This window comes from Lepidochelys olivacea (assembly GCF_965140295.1).
Source record: "Lepidochelys olivacea isolate rLepOli2 genome assembly, chromosome: 9".
Lineage (NCBI taxonomy): Eukaryota > Metazoa > Chordata > Testudines > Cheloniidae > Lepidochelys > Lepidochelys olivacea.
In genome coordinates this window covers 18,701,949-18,718,553 of record NC_140419.1, presented here as the reverse complement: position 1 = coordinate 18,718,553, position 16,605 = coordinate 18,701,949, and positions in this window count along the sequence as shown.

Sequence of the window (16,605 nt, the reverse complement as noted above, 5' to 3'; positions counted from 1 at the left end):
AGGGACGCCAAAAGCTGTTGCCAGCACCCAGTGCCGAGAGGCAAAGCAACAGCAGGGGTTGGTTTGCTACCCAGTGTGTTTCACCCAATAATTACAACGGGGTGGAGAAGCAGAAAAGTTTATTTGAAGCTTCAAAAAGGTACAGGGAGAATAGAATCTCAAATCCTGCACACAGAGCAGGAAGTTACACAGGCTTTTATACATCCTTTCTTTAGCATACTTATCCAATAGTAAGCTGCCCTAAGTATCCATATAGCCAGCCAATCCAGTTACCAGCTAGTTCCCTTGTTTTTTGTATTATTTGTTAAACTATACATAAAGCTGCTTTATTCAGCATTTTTCTTCCATATCTGCCCAGTTTGGCCTTGTTTAGTTTCAGGCAGTCTGATTCTGCAACATATTGTTGCAGATCCTCAGCATAACTGCTGCGAGTGCCTCCAGGTGTGGGGGGGCAAGAACACTTGGGCCTAGTACACAGAGCTGCTGCGAGTGCCTCCAGGCGGGGGAGAGGGGGGGCGCCAAGGACATTTGGGCCTAGTGCGAGGGGGCTTCATCGACACTCGTGGTCTTCCATCCCCTCGAGTTACCTAGTGGCCATGCCCCAGTGTCCAACAGTGCCAAGTTTTTTCACCTCTTCATAAAATTATGGAAGTTAGAAATGGAAGACATTTGGGGGCCATAACCAAAGCCTGTCAGGCCTAGCACTAGGTAGAAGTGCAATGGAGAAGAATCCTCCCTGCTCAGAATACAGAGCATCTGTTCGTCCACACAGAGGCTAATTCAGCCCAATGGATTTGGCCCCAAAAATCCATTTGGAGTAAAGACCCATAGTCCCCTCTCTCCCTTCCAATTACAGCTAATGTTTCTGACATTACTTACTTTCATCCTCCTTTTTAGCCTCTGAAGAAAGTCCAAATGAAAGGTTAATGCTGTGATAAGAGAAAACAGTACCATTATCAAGCACATGGGGGTTGAAGTTAATTAGCTCACACTACACAAATGGCTTTAGCCTGAGAGATCAGTATGTGAACTAGAAACATTTTACTAATTCTCATTTTCAGGCCAAACACAACAGCACTCAGTTTCTAATGCAAGAGAGTCATATTCCATTTCTAAGCCAAATAAAATGGGTCACTCGTTCTCTTTTAATAATGGACTAAATACATGACTAACCCCTACCACAATGATTGCAGACAATTTGGTCATAAAGTTACTCAGATAAAATTCAAGTTAGGCAGCGAAGTTAAATGGACCTCATTATATAAGGCGGCTAATTTCCCTCCCACCCCAGATTTGCATGTGGAAAGGAGGAGTCAGCCACCTCAGCAGTAGTGATGCTCTTTCTTCATCATCCAGAAGATGCCTAAAACCGGAGCTGACAGTGCCCAACCTTTCCACTTTAGATCAACCCCCACTCCTTAAATTGAACACCCAGATCCCACAGTGGGTGATGACATTGGTACTTAGGCACATACATATTGCAGGTATTGTTTCCCAAGAGTGGTAGCTGGGCACCCTATTTAAGCAACTGCACTTTGGAAATTGGACTTTTAATAGAAATCTTTATTTGCTTTATTGAGAGCAAAGCTTTATTTATTGAGCAAAAGAGAATGGCTCACTTGTTTCATATTTGCAGAGGCATGACATTGCTTGCAGTGTCATTGTAACTCAAACTTGAAAAATGGATTAAACCTAAAGTTTTTCAAAATATACTAAAAAAGCCATTTAAATGTGTGACATTACAGAACAGAATACCAAATAAACTAGACAGACTAAAGAAGATTAGGACTTTCAGTATAAACCTTATCCCAAATGGTGATCAGAACAGTGATTATCCTTGCCAGAAAATAATATTAATGTAATATTACTATTTAATCCAGAAACTCACTGGTGCATGTGGAAAGAAGACTTACTCCAATTATCCCTCTTTTTATACACGGGCACTGAAATGTGTTCCTTTAACATTTATTTAAATACGTAGACCCGAAGTCTTAGGATCTAATTTTCAGAAACAGTGAGCACCTGCAGCTCTAGTAGACTTCAGTTGGAGTTCAACCCTTCTGCAAGCCAGGCCTTTATTCTTCTCCCAAAATATATGTTTAAAAGAGTGGACTGAGTATTTCTCTCAGTTACATATGAACCTGCATGGCTTGTTTCATGCAGACCACATGAATCAAACTCTGCTATTTTAGTACATTTGAACAACAGCAGAGATCACTTGGCCCAGAACTGTCTGATTTGTAACCTGATTATCTATTCTGCTTCACTTTTATAGTTGCAGCATTTGCTCCATGGCTGTGGTGATACCAAAAGCCTTAAGATATCAGAAGCAACCCTGAGGGGCAGAAAACCAAAAAAGCCTGGAGTTTCATGACAAACAGCTGAGGTTAAACAAGTATACCCCACTTTTCTCACCAAGATCATTCCACTTGTCTACATCCAAACCTTTCCCTCTCCCCAAGGCTATGGTATACTCCCACAATCGCCTCAATTCTGTATGATTTTAAGGGGAGAGGGCCCATTCTGCACCCCATTCCTCCCCCAAACCCACCAAGCCTCCTTGAATAAGAAAGAGGATAAGTCTGCTGTTTCCACTGCCAGTGACTCCTTCACTCAGGCAGGGGCAGAGACATTCCACAACCCTGAACACACACGCTACCTCAGTAAAGATTATGAAGCATCTCCAGCCCTTTGCTCACTACAGAAGCCATTGTCAAGGGAGAGTTCCTGTACACCTACTGCAACAGAGGAGTGTTCCCAGGAAAGCCTAATTAGATTAGGGAAGTAGCAGCACTTCCCAGGCAAACCCTTGAAGAAACACTGCCATCTGATGCCCAGCCCAAGGCTCCAATAAAATATTAAGGGGTCGATGGCAGGGCTCCAGATTACAGCAGAATTTTTATGGGGCATAAAGTTAAGGAGGTGTCTTCAGGCCCCAATCAGTGGCAGGTGGGAGGAGTATGTGCTGGGATAACAGAGGAAGTAGATTATGCAGACAGCATCAGCTCAGATTCTTTATACAGCAGCACAAGCATGCACAGCATATGCATTTTTGGCTGGATGTCAATCCCTGCCCTGAAGAGCTTTCATTCTAAATACAGATGTTATTAAAGGTAAGCATGTTGAGACATGGTATAAGAGGAGAGAAGCACAAAAGTTGCAATAGTATGATCAAGTGGTTGCATTCTTTAGTACTGCAAATATCTTTCTAACCAATGGTTATCGACTAAAGTAGCTTATTCATATATGTGGTGTGGGTTTCTGAGGGAGTTGAAGAGTACCAAGTAACACAGAGGTTCAGAGCCCATTCTTAAGCCTAGACCAAACACCATGAAACCTACAGAACCTGCACCCATTCTAATTCTGTGTAGTTTTTGAATTCTCTGAAGTCTTTCTGTCAAGGGTTGTGTCCTAAGGTCACACACTTGGGGTGAAAGCAGGCACCTCACTTACCTTATATGTCACAGCAGCAGTCTTGTGGTATGGGTGGTGTGCGCCTGCTGTACTTCTTGTCAAGTCCACATGCTTCCATGGGGATAAAAAACAATCCAAACAAAACCAAAAATAGTTCCCAGACCCATGAGGGACCAGGCCACCTCCCTCCAACAAAGGAGAGGAAAGCAGTCTTTCAGGGTCTACAGGAAGTCTCATCTACTCCTCTCTAGTACAGCTAAAGGCCAAGAGTTACTCCTAGGGCTTTCAACAAAAACAAAAGTAACCAATCATCTTTTCTCAGAGGACTCAGGCTAGCTCTATTCTCAAACTTTTCCTCAGCAAGTAACCCTCTACCCCAGTCAGGGAACTCAAGCGCTGCTTGTTTCAGAGTGCCAACCAAGTGCTCAGAGCTCCTGCCTTTTAAGGGCTCGCCTCCAGGCCTGACAAGCCACACAGATGTGGGAGATGGGGCCTGATAGAGACCACAGAAAATCTTTCACCCCTTCTTGACTGGTGGGGTTAGCTGCCCCAGCACACTTGGATATATCCCTAATATACACAGTTTGGATTTGATTCATGGAAATACACATTTCTATTGGGTCTAATTCTTTAAAACAAGGTGGGGGGATTTTCAAAGGCACATGTAGCAGTAACCAGACAGTGATTCGGACGCAGTGATTATCCCAGCCAGTCCCCACTAGGTCATGTGAATTCAGACTGGCAGTAAAAGTGAGCCATATTTGCAGCACTGATACAGACTGGCGATAGTGGGTCAACCCTCTCCATGTCAGTTATCACATGACTTACTTCACCTCCTCCCTACCAGAGTGTAGCTGGGCCTGTAGCCTCTTAACTGTTCCTTCATTCCATCCCATTCCCACTCCCCTGTGGCAGTCAGCATCTTCCCTCGTGTACTGGGGCAGATAACTGGGGCTTTAAGTCACGTGAGCTCTCAGAATGTGGGCATGGCAGAGTGTAGGGAGCCAGGGTGGCTCCCCTCCGAACCAGAGGGTAAAGAGCCACCCTCTGAGCCTGAGTGGGCGGGGCCAGGCCAAGCTTCCGCCAATCCCCGGAAGGGGAAGGGTGGGACAGGAAGTACAAAGGTGGGGCCCTCTGCCCAGTGAGGAGAGCACCAGGGAGGGAGACAGACAAAGGCTGCTGGCTGCTCCCTCGCGATCCTGCTGCTGACCCAGGCGAAGCCCTGGGCAAGGAGGAGCCTGACCGGGGGAAAGGCCTGTGGCAACCAGGGCTACCGGCCGCTGAATACCCAGAGGACCTGGAGGGGCCTGACTGCAGCCCGGGCCAGCATGAGTCCGATACCGAGGGGGAGCGGGACTGGCCCGCAGTGGAATCCCTGGAGGAACCGGAGCTGCCCGCAGCGGACTACCCGGAGGAGATGGAGGGACCGGAGCGACCCACCTGAGAGAGACCGGGTAGGAAGTAGCCCAGGGGCCCAACTACACTGTGGGGTGGGTGTGTTTGGTCAGTGGGCGCAGACTGCTCCGCTGACCCAGCGGCGGGACCTTAGCCTCCCGCCACTGTTAAGGCCCTGGGTTGGAACGCAGTGGAGTTGCGTGGGCCTGCGTTCCCCTACCCCGGCGCTCCCCTGCCTGAGGGGCGCGCTACTGACTCTTGCCGGCACACCTTCCCGCTAATTCCCCAATGCCCGGGAGGTGGGGCCGAGGCCTGCCATGGAGACCATTGCTCTCCATCGCCCCTAGGGGCTCGGAGGACCGACCGACGCCTGTCACAAGTGGTGGAGAATGTGGGCAGGTGATCCCAACCCCTGCCGAAAGGGGTAAGTGCGAGGGTGCCTCTGAAGCTCCCCTACTGGAAAGATGGAGATGGAAAGGCTTATCAAGTTCCTGGCTGACAGCCAGCAACAGCAGCAGCACCAACTCGTGCAACAACTGGGCGCCCACCAGCAGCAGTTGCTCCAAACCCTGGGGGCCCAGCACCAGGAACAACAAACCCAGTGCTTCCAGCAGCTTGCAACCCTGTGGTCGGGCCATGGTAGCGCTCAACTGGAGCGGGCAGCCACCCCGACCCCTCCTGCCCCACCAATCCGTCTGGCCAAGATGGGGCTTCAGGATGACCCGGAAGCCTACCTAGTGACCTTCGAGCGGGTGGCCTCAGTGGCTGGTTGGGCGCCTGACCAATGGGCGACACTCCTCGCCCCATATCTGATGGGGCTAGCCCAGAAGGCTTACCGTGGGCTCCCAGATGATGAGGCCCGCATTTATGCGCGAGTGAAAGCGGCTATCTTGGATGCCTTCGACATTACCCCGGAAACCTTTCGGCGACAGTTTCAGGAAAAGGTCTACTCACCGGGTGCCAGACCCCAGGCGGTGGCCCAGGAACTGAAGGACGCGGGTACCCGATGGCTCCAACCCGAGCGTCGAACCGCAGCTGAGGTGAAAGAACAGGTTATCCTCAAGCAATTCGTGCACATCCTCCCACCCCAGGGGAGGGCTTGGGTGTTAAGGCACCGGCCACAAAGTCTGAGCTCGGCCGTCGCGCTTATGGAGGACTTTCTCAAGGCTGAGGCCCCGATAGGACCGGCCGCCTGCCCCCCAAACCATGAACCCAATGCACAGAAACTTGAACGGAGGGGGCCCGCCTTCCAAACCAATGCACCCCACCGTACCCGATGACCAGAAGGCGGCAGGACCGAGTTTTCCCGACAGCCCGAGTCAACACCACTCTCCGGCCCTGGACGCTTAACCCGACCACCAGGCCCCAGTCCACTCTGTGCCCCACAGGTGCCCCCATGCAGCCGGCGCGCCCAGAGATAGGACCTTGTTTCCGATGTGCGAGGATGGGCATCTGCAATGGGACTGTCCTGCAATGGACTGCAACTTTGGCCTGGTGTGCGCCGGGGAGCGACGGACCCGTCTGCCCTCCGTGGCCAAACTGACAGCTCCCATGAAAGTCGCCGAGGTCTCCGTGGTGGGTCTAGTTGATTCAGGCTGTGGGCAGACCCTTGTCCGCCAGGCGCTCTTCTCAGATCCCCAGCAGACCGTCGGGGAAGTCCGGATTCAGTGCATCCACGGAGATGTAAAATCGTACCCCACGGTGAGGGTCCCCATTACGGTGCATGGAGTAATGCAGTTAATGAATGTGGCGGTGGCGTCATCCCTCGCCTATCCAGCGATCCTGGGCTGGGACTGGCCAGACTTTGTCGAGGTGCTCCAATCCCTACCCACCAAAGAGGCGTTCGAGGGAGCCCCGCCTGAGAAGAAGACAGGACCTGACTCGAGCTCCAACCCTGGAGTGGAACCAGGCCCCACCCCCGGGCAGGAGGGCCTGGAAGTGGTGGGTCCCCCTCCTGACCTGGTGGACTTTAGTCGAGATCAAAGGGAGGATCCTATGCTCCGGTTTGCCTATGAGCAGCTGGCCCGGGTGGATGGTGAGGTCGTGGAGGTGCAGCGCACCACCCAGTGGCCCAGGTTTGCACTCAACCACGAGTGACTCTACCGCCTTGACCGAGACCCCCAGACCCAAGAGGTCCGGACCCAACTCGTGGTCCCCCGCATCCATCGTCAGGCTGTCCTGAAGCTTGCACATGACATCCCGGCTGCTGACCATTTAGGGCAGGAAAAAACTGTGGCCAGGGTCCTGGCCAGGTTCTTCTGGCCCGGCGTCCACCGTGAGGTGAAGGAGTATTGTGCGTCGTCCCCGGACTGCCAACATGCAGCTCCGGCCGGGGTACAGAAGGCCCCCCTGGTCCCGTTATCAGTCGTAGGTGTACCATTTGAGCGGGTAGCAATGGACCTGGTCTGGCCTTTCCCAAAAAGCAAGGCGGGCCATCAATACATCCTTGTCCTGATGGACTATGCCACCCACTTCCCGGAGGCCATCCCCTTAAGAAGTATCCCTGCCCGCACTATTGCTGCGGAGCTTGTGAAGATCTTCGCAAGGGTGGGCCTCCCACGGGAGATACTCACTGATCAAGGGACCAACTTCACATCTAAGCTGTTCCGCCAGGTATGTGCCCTATTGGAGATTAAGAAATTGCAGACCTCGGTCTACCATCCCCAGACTGACGGATTGGTCGAGCGGTTCAACCGGACCCTGAAGGGGATGTTGCGGTGTTTCCCCACCCAGGATCTCCGCCAGTGGGACCAGCTGCTCCCTCCTTTACTACTGGCGATTCAAGAAGTCCCACAGGCATCCACGAAGTTCTCCCCGTTCGAGCTCCTCTATGGGCGGCGACCCCGCGGGGTGTTGGACCTCGAGGGAGACTTGGGAACACAACCCATCCACAACCCAGGGTCTCTTGCAGTATGTCTTACAACTGCAGGGGCAGCTGGCGCGGGCGGGCGTGCTCACGAGAGAGAACTTAAACACCGCCCAAAGAGCCCAGGAGCAGCACTACAATCAGGGCGCCCAGGCTTGATCATTCGGGCCAGGGGACCGAGTGCTCCTCCTGTTCCCCTCAGAGGAATCAAAGCTTTTTGCCCGCTGGCAGGGTCCATATGAGGTCCTCCGCCAGGTAGGGCTGGTAACTTATGAGGTTCGGCAACCTGGTCGCCGTAAGGAAAAGCAGATTTATCATGTAAACCTCTTAAAATCTTGGCCGGACTGGGAAGGGCTCCTAGTGGCCCCATATCCCCCCGAACCGGAACTGGGGCCCCAACCACCCGAGGAGTCAGATAATGGTGAACCCCAGCTAGCAGAGACACTCACCGTCGAGCAGCGAGAACAGGCACTCTGCTTAGTGAGGGCGTTCCGCAAGACGTTCACCACGAAACCCGGGCAGACTACACTCACCTACCATGTGATCCAGGTGGAACCTGGGGTGGTGGTCCGAGAGACAACCCAGCCATTGCCGAGGTGAATGCGGGAGGCCGTAGAGGAGGAAGTCCAAGCGATGTTGGAGCTGGGTGTTATTGAGCCCTCCCAGAGCGAGTGGCGGAGCCCCGTCATTCTCGTACCGAAGCCTGATGGGAGCCGGCGGTTTTGCATTGACTTCCGGAGGGTCAACGCCATCTCAAAATTTGACGCCTATCCGATGCCCCGCGTCGATGAGCTCCTCGACCGGCTCGGGGAGGCCTGTTATATCACCACTTTAGATCTCACCAAAGGGTACTGGCAGATCCCCTTGGATCCCAGGTCCAAGGAGAAGACCGCATTTGCCACCCCTTCAGGGTTATACCAGTTCACCCGGATGCCTTTCGGCCTACATGGGGCCCCGGCAACCTTCCAGCGTTTGAACCACACACGAAATACGCGGCGGCCTACCTGGACGATGTGGTCATCTATGGCAATAACTGGGAGGAGCATCTTAACCAAGTAGCGGCAGTCCTCCGGGACCTCCGCGCAGCCGGGCTGACAGCCAACCCGAAAAAATGCCGAATCGGGCGGGAGGAAACCACTTACCTGGGGTACACCTTGGGCCAGGAACAGGACCGCCCCCTCATCAGGAAGGTCCAAGCACTCCAGGAATGTCCGGTGCCAACCACGAAGAGGCAAGTACGTCAATTTTTGGGCTTAGCCAGTTATTACCAGCGGTTTGTACTCCACTTCTCAAGCATTACGGCCCCACTAACGGAGCTGTTGACAAAGGACAGTCCCCGCCGGGTGCATTGGTCCAACGAGTGCAGGACAGCCTTTCGAACCATCAACGAATGGCTGTGTAGCGATCCAATACTCTTCAGCCCCGACTTTCATTGTGACTTTATTGTCCAGACAGATGCCTCAGGCGTTGGGCTTGGGGCGGTCCTCTCGCAGGAGGTGGACGGGGAGGAACACCCAATTGTTTACCTCAGTCGGAAGCTGTTCTCCAGAGAATGGAACTACTCTGTCGTGGAGAAAGAGGCCTTAGCCATTAAGTGGGCTGTCGATGCTCTCTGCTACTACCTCCTCGGGGGCCCTCTTTATACTGGTTACGGACAACGCACCCCTGAAATGGCTCAATAAGATGAAGGACAATAATGCCAGGCTGATGCGATGGTATCTCGCTCTGCAGCCCAATGCCTTCACGAGCCACCATCGGATGGGACGAGACAACACCAATGCAGATTTCCTATCCTGCCTCGGAGAAGGTGAGGACGCCAGCTCCGAAGATCGGGAGCTGGATTTGAGGGGTGGGGTATGTAGGGAGCCAGGGTGGCTCCCCTCCGAACCAGAGGGTAAAGAACCACCCTCTGAGCCTGAGTGGGCAGGCCAGGCCAAACTTCCGCCAATCCCCGGAAGGGGAAGGGTGGGACAGGAAGTACAAAGGGCGGGGCCCTCTGCCCAGTGAGGAGAGCACCAGGGAGGGAGGGAGACACAGGCTGCTCCCTTGCAATCCTGCTGCTGACCCAGGCGAAGCCCTGGGCAAGGAAGAGCCTAACCGGGAGGGAAGGCCTGTGGCAACCAGGGCTGCTGGCCGCTGAATACCCAGAGGACCTGGAGAGCCTGACTGCAGCCCGGGCCAGCGTGAGTCCGATACCGAGGGGGAGCGGGACTGGCCCGCAGCGGAATCCCTGGAGGATCTGGAGCTGCCCGCAGCGGACTACTCGGAGGAGATGGAGGGACCGGAGCGACCCACCTGAGAGAGACCGGGTAGGAAGTAGCCCAGGGGCCCAACTACACCGTGGGGTGGGTGTGTTTGGTCAGCGGGCGCGGACTGCTCCGCTGACCCAGCGGCGGGACCTTCACCTCCCGCAACTGTTAGGGCCCTGGGTTGGAACGCAGTGGAGTTGGGTGGGCCTGAGGGGCGCGCTACTGACTCCTGCCGGCGCTCCCCAGCCTGAGGGGCGCGCTACTGACTCCTGCCGGCGCTCCCCAGCCTGAGGGGCGCGCTACTGACTCCTGCCGGCGCTCCCCAGCCTGAGGGGCGCACTACTGACTCCTGCCGGCGCTCCCCAGCCTGAGGGGCGCGCTACTGACTCCTGCCGACACACCTTCCCGCTAATTCCCCAACGCCCGGGAGGTGGGGCCGAGGCCTGCCACGGAGACCATTGCTCTCCATCGCCCCTAGGGGCTCGGAGGACTGACCGACGCCTGTCACACAGAGTAATGTTAACTGGATGGGGTTCTGTCTTGCATAAAGGCGAGCACTCCTTCCAGCTCAGCCCCAGCCGAGGGATCCCCCCATCCCCAGACTTGCCCACAGAAGGAAAGAGGAAGCTGTGATTGTTGGTGGTCCCCATGGGCTCTCCCTACACACTCCTAATATATGTAACAGAAAGCCTTTGCAAAAGATTACACTTTATAATAAGCATTGCCTAACTTTTCTGTGTGTTCTGTGGACTAGATTATACCAGCCTGTCTAAAGTAGGGTTTTGACAGTTTGAAGGGGAAAATGTTAGGCACCTAAATGCCATGTGAGTCTTTGAAAATTTCCCCCTAATTGTTTAAATGGCTTTCACTGCAGGTTTTAATTCAGGAACTTTGTCCTCTCTGTTGAACTGGGTTTGTTTCTGTCCCATGGTTTCCAGTGCTCCTGAAGAGCTATTAACTTGCTGTCAGCTGCTTATGCAAATTAGGGGAACAGACAGTGAGGGTTTGCAGCAGCCAGGAGAAAAGCATCCTACTGCACCATTCAATTCTGGTGTGTCCTACAGTCTCATGAATTAGTAAATCTTTCCAGTTTTAACTGTTCATTCTCCCTTCCTTCCTCTATTTACAACCAATAAAGAGACTATTTCTCCAATATTTCCATCCCAAGAGGCTGCACAGTTGTCAAATTCACAACCATGTACAATGCCTGAAAACTTCCCTTTCTCCTACCCATAAGCCAAAAAGAATTCTTTCCATAAATATTTTTCCTTTGAAATGAAAATCTTTAGTTGTTGAAATAGTTATAACCACATTTCAATTCCTTATTGATCCCTTTGTAATCGGTAATGATTTTGTTTGTTGCAGTCTGTTAAAATGAGTTTAACTCAGAGGGCCTAATGCTGATCTCACTAGTGTTGGTGTAAATCAGGAGCAACTCAGTAGATTTCAGTAGAATTATACTGGTATAAAACTAGTGTGTGTGAGCCAAGAAACAGGGATTTCAAGCCACTTAGTCTGTTCAGTTTAGGACAGATTTTACGAGTAATATGCTGAAAGGCAGCTAGTGGAATTTTTAACGGTACCTAAGCAAGTTAAGGGCCTAAGTCCTAACCTGTTGTTTGCTTTTGAAAACACCACTAGGCTCCTAGCTACATATTTGCACACTTAAAAAAAATGTTTGCAATCGTGGCCTTTTATTCCCAGACCCACAGTAAAAGCTGTATTTTTGTATTAAATGTTGAACCTTCACGAGAGCAGCTGCTCTCATATTTCCATCCTCCTAGGGCTGAATTTTACAACAGTATCTGAATCAAAACTAGAAAATAAGTCCTTTCCAAGTTTGGATTTAACTAGGACTCAAAACAAGTCAAGATATCTTCAGATCTGTAGATTTTAAATCTAATTCCCCTCGACCCCGCCCCCACACACACTGAAATGTGAAGTGTTTCAGATTCAAGCTCCCAGTTTTGTCCTCTCTCTGTAAATTACTCAAATTTGAGAAATCTGTGCCTATTATCTCTCCAAAGTGAAGAATTTCAGCAAATCACAACTCAGGATAATGTTGAACTTTTACTTCATAATAACCCTGATATCTGAGAGAAACTAGAGGCAAAACTTCCAGCCACCCACCAATCTGTTTCTACATACAAATGAGCATCTGCGTGCATAGATTGCTCATCTAACTAGACTTTGCAAACATAGCTCTGCAATTTGCATATGCAAATTTAGGGCTTTTCACATTCAAATTAAAGCACCTGCAAGCATCTTTGAAAATGTCGCTTTGCTTTTGTTTAATCAGATCAGTCCTTTTCAATGCATGTCACATTTTTCAGCAGCTTTTCCTCAAGCCTTTATTGTTTTCATCCCTGCCCTCAGACAATTATTCATTGACTCAGATCATCTGCTAAAGTGGCATGAACAGACAATGGGAAGTCCAAGAAAGGAGATGCATTGAACTTACACACACTCAAAGACAAAGAACATTTTTTAAATGTTGTAGTTCCTTGCATCTTCTTTTCTCTTGAAGAATAGGACTGAGCATTATAGATGGAGCAAGACGAAACTAATGACTTACTAATCTACTTGTTGCTTCATACACTCCAAATGCATAAACATTCTCCTTTAAATGACAGCTTGTATCATCTACCAGGTCCCTATCCAGCTGCCATGTCCTCAGACTTTCACAAACATTCTTGCAGGTGCAAACACTTGTGTACAACCTTGGAATAATCTAGCAGTTGCACGCTTGAGTGTGTATTAAACTATATAAAAGGCACACACAAGTCGTAGGCCACTTGTAGCCAGTTCCCGCTGGAAGTGCAGATGTAAGTATGTCGGAACAAATTGAGTACACTAGGGGAGGCTGCCCATTGAAAATTTGCTCTCTAATCTGAGAGAAGAGAATAGCTGCTTAGCAATAAGATGCTTCAAGAGGAAATAATATAATATCTAGCCTGCGGCAGTAAGGTTGACTGAATAGCTTCTACTTTGTCTAACCTCTAAACACTCTTAAAAGTAAGGAATATTTTAGTTGGAAACAAGAAGGAATGGAGATTTATCACTCTGCATTCACAAAATGTATCAGAGAGATGTTCAGGAACTTTACCTTTCTTAGGCAACTGTTGCATGAGTATTCTGTCTCTAATAAGGAAGGACTAATACACCGGCGGACTCAGATTTCGTGTATTCAGATTTTACCCTGGAACTGAACCTCTGAAAGGGGTCCCGGTTGTGTCAGCATCTGACACATTTTTGGGCGGAGGTACTATAACATTTCAAGATAATGCAGTTAGACCACAGGATTGCTGACGGCAGTCTTCATGCTGAGTATCTGAACTTCGAATTAGTGAATGTCAAAAAGTAGCAGCATGCCAGGTGCTGTTAGTAGTGGGATCAGAGATAGGATGCAAGGTTAAGTGTAGACACTGATGGCTTTGACAGCCTAGCGAGAGAGAGAGAGAGGCTCAGAAGATAGAGGGGGGGAAAGACCTGAGAAGAAAGATTTAAGAGCATTATGCAGAGACGCTTGGAGGCAGATAGGGTTGGTGGTGCATATGATGTAGAGATACTGATTACATTTCCTATTGTGTTTATTCATTTATTTCACGTAGCTCACTAAGCGGCAATCAAATTTGGGTCACTGTCAATTTGGACAGGATTTGAACCAGTGATTTAGAGGTATAACCCTCCACATTTTATTATCCAGCATCCATGCACCAACCTCTCCTCTTTAGAATCTGTATTTGAAATAAGAAATTTGGTTTCCAGATTACTCGTGGTTACAGAAGTGTAATCTTGTTAGTCCAGGAGACAAAGAAAAAGAAAAACGAAAAAGCAGATCTGTGGGTGGGAAAGGATGCGTGAGAGAACAAACAACACATGACAGACGTTAGTCATGTTGCCTAATGCACTACTGGAAGGTGCTCAGATACTATGATGAGGGTCATATAGGAACTTTTATAGAATAGAAACATTCATTGGACCAATAAAAAGACAAGCTTTTGAGACTCACATCAGTTTGCTTTTCAAAGTGCTGATGTGAGCCAGTGATCCAGAATATTGCCATCTCTCATTCCAGTAGCAGATTGGAGCAGTGAGCTAAGACTGTGTGACTGGTAATGATTCCTGAAGAGATGTAGGATTTGTTTTGCTATCAATATGCACTAGTAAATAGTAAAGTACAATGAGACAAAACCAAATCATATAAAGTACACAATGGACAAGCTGATTCACCACTGGCACGACACCTCACGGCTGGGTGTGGTGTAGCAGCTATTTCCACTCTAGCGCCCCTGGTGACAGTCACTCAGTTCCCACAAGGACTCTGTTCTCACAGCTTGTTCTCACAGCTTGACTATCTGGCAAAGTTATGTTTTAATTCCACAAGTCCAAAACGTCCCCATAACAAACAAACACACACCTACCTTACATAGGGCTTGTATGCCTCTTCTTCGAGCCCAGTAGGGCAACCCTGTCCTACCTTCTGTTCTGCACCAGGTCCCCTGTATTAGGCACCTAGGTCTGTTCCTTGAAATGCACTGCTGCTTTCCTGGGGCTCTTCGTACCTCTGAGCACCGTGTTTTTCTTCCCTGCAGCCTGTGTTCAATGCAGCTGATCCTTTGGTTCTCCAGACCTCTGGCTTCTCCCAAGGTCCTCCCGACTCCATCTTTCTCTCCTGGAATGCCACTCCTTCAGGCCTGCCTTTCTGTACCTGGCCCCATTCCATCCCTGTGGCCTTTTTCCATCTGCCTTCACCAGGCCTTTTCCAGAGAGAAGGAACTCCCTATTGCCTCTCTCCTGGGTTTCTCTGTCTTAGGTCCCTGTCCTGGACATTCCCTGTATCCTTCACTTCCCTTGTTTTATGAAGGTGACCCAGCTCCTTCCCAGCTGGGTCTAATAAATCAAGCCTGATACATCCTCCAAGTGCAGCAAGGTAGAATACTTGAGCTCTTGAACCCCTGAAATACTTGTGTTCACCTGTATGGTGTAAACACCTCAGGACATGCATCTCTTCACGTGAGTTAAGCATTCAACACCATGCAGGATCAAGTCTCTAATTCCACAGGTAGATTCTGGTCACTATATAAGGCAGCATAAATCCTAATCGACTCAGGCCTCTCCGGAGCTGAGTGCCTTCAACTCCCATTGAAATTGATGGAAGTCGAGAGTTCTCAGCATTATGCAGGATGGCTCTAAAACAAATAAATCATGAGTGGATTTTGAGTTTCTCACTAAAACCCCATTGCATGACTTTGCTCATGTTCTTTTCTAGGTAAGGTTCGAATGTCTCTCTTGGGAGCATTTCCTGTTTACTTTCCATGTGACAACAATTTATGGCAATTGATGATGTGATGCCATGTTATGACATCAATATTAATAGTATCACATCAATAATATATTTTTTCCTGACCTGTGGAAGTCTTCAGAAACTACATCGTATATGGCTATTTACTGAAGAATATGCTCACTTCAAAAATGCTAGCATATTGTACAGGAAAACAGAACAATAACTCACATCAACAATTACTGCAAAACAGGACAGTCTTAAGTCTAATCTTAAAAATGTACAGCCAGATTCTGTTCCACACACACAGCCCAGTTGAAGCCAGAGGTCTTGCACACCTATAAACATGAGCAAAAAATGTGTAACTGAGGGCTCCATGAGTGACTCCAAAAAGGCACCCAGATTACATATTTAGTCTTGGTCTACACTAGGAGTGGAGGTCGAATTTAGCAGCATTAAATCGATTTAACCCTGCACCCGTCCACACGACGAAGCCCTTTCTTTTCGACTTAAAGGGCTCTTAAATTTGATTTCCTTACTCCACTCCGGACAAGGGGATTAGCGCTGAAATCTGCCTCGCCGGGTCGAATTTGGGGTACTGTGGATGCAATGAGATGGTATTGGCCTCTGGGAGCTATCCCAGAGTGCTCCATTGTGACCGCTCTGGACAGCACCCTCAACTTAGATGCACTGGCCAGGAAGACAGGAAAAGGCCCGCGGGGAGGCGGGAGGCAAAATGCGACCTTGGAATGAAAGCACATCTGCTATGTATGTAATGTTAACAGCAAGGTTTACCGTGAAAGAGTGTACCCATTGTTCTATAAAATGTCTTTTTAAATACCACTGTCCCTTTTTTTCTCCACCAGCTGCATGTGTTTCAAGGATCACAGAATCTTCTCCTTCCCAGAGGCTAGTGAAGATTAGAAGGCGAAAAAAATGGACTCGCGATGAAATGTTCTCTGAGCTCATACTGTCCTCCCACACTGACAGAACACAGACGAATGCATCGAGGCAGACAATGTCAGAGTGCAGGAAAGCACAAAATGAGGAGAGGTGGAGGGCTGAAGAGAGGGCTGAAGCTGAAAGGTGGCGGCAGCGTGATGAGAGGAGGCAGGATTCAATACTGAGCCTGCTGGAGGATCAAAGTAATATGCTTCACATATGGTTGAGCTGCAGGAAAGGCAGCTGGAGTACAGACCGCTGCTACAGGCCCTGTGTAACCAGCCGCCGTCCTCCCCCAAGTTCCATAGCCTCCTCACCCAGATACCCAAGAATGTGGTGGAGGGACCTCCGGCCACCCAGCCACTCTACCCCAGAGGATTGCCCAAGCAACAGAAGGCCGGCATTCAATAAGTTGTAAACTTTTAAAGTGCTGTGTGGCCTTGTCCTTCCCTCCT